This window comes from Lycium barbarum, chromosome 1 (assembly GCF_019175385.1).
Source record: "Lycium barbarum isolate Lr01 chromosome 1, ASM1917538v2, whole genome shotgun sequence".
Lineage (NCBI taxonomy): Eukaryota > Viridiplantae > Streptophyta > Magnoliopsida > Solanales > Solanaceae > Lycium > Lycium barbarum.
Window position 1 is genome coordinate 36,936,684 of NC_083337.1, and position 6,026 is coordinate 36,942,709.

At 34.4% G+C, this 6,026-nt stretch overlaps 1 long non-coding RNA gene across 1 annotated transcript; it reads right to left on the reverse strand.

Moving 5' to 3' along the window:
• Nucleotides 1–1,293: 1,293 nt before the first annotated feature.
• On the reverse strand, nucleotides 1,294–4,686 carry LOC132634787 (uncharacterized). Its single transcript, XR_009580338.1, has 3 exons — nucleotides 3,045–4,686; nucleotides 2,786–2,879; nucleotides 1,294–1,713 (listed from the first exon to the last, which is right to left on the reverse strand). It is a non-coding gene; the product is annotated as an uncharacterized LOC132634787 (long non-coding RNA).
• Between the last annotated feature and the right edge of the window lie 1,340 nt (nucleotides 4,687–6,026).

Here is a 6,026-nt window from a genome sequence, read left to right on the forward strand (position 1 = left end):
TTCTATCAATTTTTGTTTTAAATGGTGTTTGAAATCTTTTTATGCAAATTATTATATTCTCTCTAAAATCTCATCTTAAGCAATATTTTATATTTTCTTTAAAACTTTAGCGGTATTTACAAGCTATTTTCTTTAATTTTAAATATTTTATTTACATATTTAGCCCTAATTAATTAACCTAAGTTTGATCGGATAACCGTAAGTTAACGGATTCTAAAGGATGCCTAACCCCTTCCCTTTAGGATAATATAGAGCCCTTACTTAGAATCACACTGGTTAAGCAGACTATTAATTGAGGTTTAGTTTTAACTTTACCTTAGTTAACATTTCGGTGTCCTAATTCACCGTTAAATTAATTAGGTGGCGACTCCTTAAAATGAAATAAATAGGAATCACCAATACGTCATACTCCCTAAATCGACCCGGTTAAAATGGGGTGTGACAGAACCGAAATGGCTTGTTAAGATCTCCCACTTTGATATCCGTAGATTTTTCAATTGTAGCTATTGAGTCTCTTTAAAGTTGGTGAAAATACAATTACAATTGAAAAATAATATGAAGAAATAAAAGTATTTTCAGGCTAAGGCGCGTATATCTAGCTCTCTTTAAGGAAGATTCAAGCTCACTGCAACAAATCTTTACCGGTTCAGCAGTAATCTTCTTGACTTGTTCCTTCCAGGATACAACAGCCCGACAACGTCGTACAACTCAACAAACTCTGGACAAGATGTTGAGTCCAAAGATCCATCAAAAGAACACCTTCCTTCAACTAAATAAAATTCTCTTTTTCACTCTTTTTTCTCGCACTCTAAATTTTCTCTACCCTCCAAAAGCTAAGGATGACTTCTATTTATAGGTGAAGAAATTCATCCTTGAAATAAATTGGATGAGAGTGAGTAATAATGTGAGTAAATAATGGGAGAATTATGACTTAGAGATTACATGAGTTACAAAAAGAATGTTTGTAAGTTAATGTGATAACGGAGAAGGAGTTTCAAGAGAAATAATGTTCACATTCCACCACTACCTAAAGTGAGTAATACGGCATACAATGCCACAAACGTGTGATGGTAAATGCATCATGAAGAACTCGAATATGAGTTACTTTAATATAATTACTAGTAAATTCACCCGCGCTTCGCGCGGTGTGAAACATGTCAATTAAATTGAGAGATAGTATCTTTATAAATTTACTCGTCATAAAATTTTCAAGAATATGGTAAAAAAGAAACACTAATAAACATTATTCAATCACCGCTTATCTAAATAATCCTTAAAGCAATTAGCCACGACTCCGAAATTACTTTTTGAGTTTTCTTTTTATGTCGGTAATTTAACATTTTTATTAGTCACCAAGTGAAGAAATACAAAACATAGGAAGTTCACAGATAGCTAATCTCCCGGATAACTCCAACTCCAAGTCCTATTAAAAATCTGCTATCTCCTGAATTTAACTTTACAGCACACGAAAAGAGCTAAATAAATTAGAAAGTAAAGCCTCTGCAGTAGCCATTTCAGACCGCCACAGCTTTGAAATTGAATATACACTCTCTCTTGCAAAACTTTCACCGGCTTTTGCTGCATTTTCGAATATTCTATAGTTTTTCTCCCTCCACATTGCATGAATGAATTCTGCAAAGAGCAATTTGATTAGTCTTGCCATTTCTGTCTTCCCTCTTAACATGTTGTACGACCCGGTAGATCTGTTGGTTCCTGTAGCATATCAAGCAATGTGATTAGTGGTGTTCCTTGTGTGTCATGTATAAGCAATTTCATTTGACACATGCATGTCTAACAGAAGTGCGCTTTGTGAGATCTTCTAAGATACCTTGGATACACACTAAGAATTTAACATATCCATGTTAGACGCATAGATTGTCCTATATCCATAAGTCAGCCAAGTAGCCAAGTAGTATGCTGGCTTGTGATTTTTAACAGAGAGGTGTCTTGAGTGGAATACCATCTTAACATAAGACAGGTACAAAACTGTGCATGCTGAGGTCATATGACCTTAAAAGGTTGGAAAATTAATGGGTTTGAATAAGTCCGTTGAATGATCTGGATTAAGGAGAAAGCAAATTGACAAGTCTTTTTGCCTTGAAAAGGTGGGGGGAAAAGATGACTGATTGAAACTAATGAAGTAGCTCATAACAAATAGTTTGTGAAGAAATTTGGCAGGTAGATAGAAGACCAGTATCATGTTCTTTTAAGAAATGAATCAAATTAAACACAATTCTCCCAAACAGGAAAAAAGAGATGACAAAGGTTTACAACTGTATACTTTTCCAACTACTTGATTCCAAGAATATCATTATGAAAATGCATGAAAATTTCGAACGCCACGGGCTGGTTCATAGAACTCCAGACTATGTATGTAGACTTCTTTCTCTATCAATTCAAATGCCTTTCAATATCGACTCCTTGACATAAATTTTAGCAATGGCAGAAACTTAAAAAGAGGTTTCACAAAAACTTCAACCATTGATACAACTGCACTTTGAATAAAACTTCTTTCATACAACTCACAAAAGGCGGAAAAAGTAATACAACGGTTCTTTACCCTCGTGCAACAACAATACTTATCGGTGGTCCCAAAAAGCACAATTTTTTCTCATCAGATCACGAATTTAATGCCTGCTCACGTATTAATCGCTAAAATACTATAAAGCATAATCATAGATAATAAACTTCAACATACTCACCTTACAAACCAACAAAGAGTGTCATGCATTAGCATATACAAATATAAAACGTAAAGCTAAAGTAGAAATTTAAACGAACTCACCTTTGCAAATCGACATCAATGGTTCTTCCCTTTGTTTGGTGCAAAAGAAAGGCTTCCTATAGTCCAATATATTGTATAGCTCATTAGATACAACCTATACAAATATCATACTTGTACTTTATAATTTGGCATTTGCACGGGGAAATGCATGTACACTCTAACATTATAAAAGAAATTTAAATAACACTTAAATTCACTGGAAACTCAATTACATTTAGAATTTCCAATTTCAGAAGGAGAGTTGTTGTCAAGTTAATACCTTTAGCCTTCCCACGAATGAAGAAACATTCACAGCCCTTGGAGACTCGGATAATTGGGAAGCAGAATAAATGTTTCAATCATCCTCTTCACATCATAATAGTTCATTTGCAGGCCCTCCTCAGCCAAATCATATATTTGAGATAATATGTTATTTCAATTGAGTTGAGATCCTCCTATCTATAGCAGAGCGTATGATAAACAAAGAGTGCACAAAATGAAGTCCAAAGTGAAAGGCCTCAATGAATTACATGTAAAAAAGGTGAATTTTTCAGAATATTGTTGTTGATCATGTTGCTTGATATCAGACTCAAGATAGAACATGATTTTTCTGGTTTCTTGACTAAAGCAGAAACCTCAGGTCATTTTCATGGTCAACTATGTATCCAAATCAAGCTGCACATATAGTCTGCTTTCTTCTGCATCCAAAATTTCAAATACCCCTTTCTTCCTCGAGTAGAAAAGTCCACTCCCTTCAATTTACAATATATTATATGACTCAACACTGCCTATCCATCTTTTCACAGACTACTATTAAGACCCAAAACTTTACAAACGTAACGTACCATCTTACTGGAATTGTTGTTAGAGGACCATTTTCATCAGAATTTTCCAAACCTTTATTTTCCTTTACTTTCTTTCTTCATACACCATTTGTAGTGAATCACGGTAGACCAACAAAGAGTTAATTTCAATTGACCAACAAAAAGCACAAAACAGGGGAAAATACATCGAAGTAACAACAAGATCAAATATTCTATGTGGGTAATTACAAAAGAGAAACAAATTCTAATGAAAAGATTAAGAAAGCACAAAAGAATATTGACTAATAAGTATATTAATTAAGTGGTAAGCAGGAAAGTAGAAACAATGAGCAATTAATCTAAAATAGGTACTATTGCTTTAGAAAAATTACCAAATTCATGAGTTAATGTTAGTGTCTCAATGACGCAAACTCCATCAGTAGGCAAAGTAACTATATAGTAGATCTTGATGCAAAAAGTTAACTTAGAAGAAAAAGGGGAGAAGTAAAACATTATCAATTACTCAAACACTGGTTGATCTTTTGCTCCAATTACTGAAGGATATAAATGCTTCTCTTCCATTTTGTGATCAAAACTGCAAGAAATTGAAGCGGAATAAGCAAAGCTTGAAAATTTGGTGACGGTACGTACCGAAAAGACAGTCCAAAGTCGTTTTTCCGGTTATTTAAAAAAAACGAAGAGAGTAAAAAGTGAAAATATTTGATGCTGATATTTTGGAGAAAGAATACAATAGTGTTTGTTAGATTTTGGGGGAAAAAATGAAGAGATTAGGAGCCTTTTTCTTCTTAAGTTACCAACTTTGAATGTCAACTAATTGAATTCCAATTGAGTCACATGTTCTGCAAGTTTGACAGCGAATTTGATGGGTTGTCAGTGATCAAAAAGAAAAAGATCAGCAAATTTGATGGGTTGTCAGTGATCAAAAAGAAAAAGATCATTGCAACTCCCAACGAATGGAATACATGAAGGGGGAAGATTTTTTTTTCCCCAGGGATGAGAGAGGAGAGATAGCAGCGTTTGGAATGCAGCCATAAAGACGAAAGGGTTTTGGTAAACGACTATCAACGGAGGAAAACTAAACGTTTTGTTAACCGCTGACCGTTCTTTTTTTCATTTTTTACTTAATAAATGGGAAAAATTAGGGGAAAACCTCAGAAATTTGAGGAAAAAGATAAAAACCTTTCCCGAATTTTTAAGCATGCCACGTAGGCGGAGCTATGCCCTGCTTTATATATTTATATAGATTATAATATTAAAATACTCAAAAGGTCCAACATGTTGGACTATATATTAATTTTTTTAATAAACTCGAAAAGTTAACGACCGTAGTTTGTTTAATAATTACAGGGGCAATAAATTGCAGCCTTCAGATTTCATTTAAACGTCAAAAGGAAAAGATTTCATTTAAACTACGTGATAGTGAAGTTTATTTAGAACCTTAATTTCCTCGCACTTACACTTGCAACGCAAAACCAAGAAATCTTATCCTACTCGTCTCTTCATTATTCCTTTCCTCCATAATTGACATTCTGTGTATACGTCACTAATAATCCAGATCTATGCCCCTTTGTCATGGTTAGAAAAAGTAGAAATCCTACTTAAATTATAAAAACGCATTGATCCTTTCATTTGGAAGTCAATTCCGTAACAATATTTAATATTTTTTGCATCGTCGTCACTCGTTGAATACATATTACATATGCATTGTCATCATGGTTAGAGATTAAACAGTCCACTATAACTTTGAGTTGGTAAATCGGGTAGAATCGTAGAAAACATGTCGACAATATGAGTGGACTTAATTACCATCCTCCACGGACTATAAATACCCCATGAAAACAAACATACTGAGTTTGTCAAATTGCTAATTAATAATGGAGTTGACACTGAGTATACATATCCTATATATTACGATGGCACTAGGCGTTGGCATTGTATCAGCTATTCTAGCCTTTGCATGGTGGTGTTTATACACTACCACATGTAGGAGGAACAACTATATTAACAGTAATGCCGATAATGATGAGCCTGCACAGCCGGAAACTGCTGTAAACCCATCCATTGACGTCCAACTTTCTGCAGTTGTTTGAAATGCTAAGAGGAAGTCATCGATCCGTAAGCAAATCAATTACTTTCTCGGTCTCATTTTAAATGTCGCTTTAGCTTTTTAACGCCCCTTAAGAAAATAATAAATACTACAAGATTTAACTTACGGGTTCGAGCCGTGGAAACAACCTCTTGCAGAAATGCAAGGTAAGACTGCGTACAATAGACCCTTGTGGTCCGGCCCTTCCCCGGACCCCGCGCATAGCGGGAACTTAGTGCACCGGGCTGCCCTTTTTTACAAGATTTAACTTACTATATGTTACACCTGTTTAATAAAGATAGACTTATGTTTCCTCTTAAATATTGTGGATAGTACTTCTTTAATGTTAAAG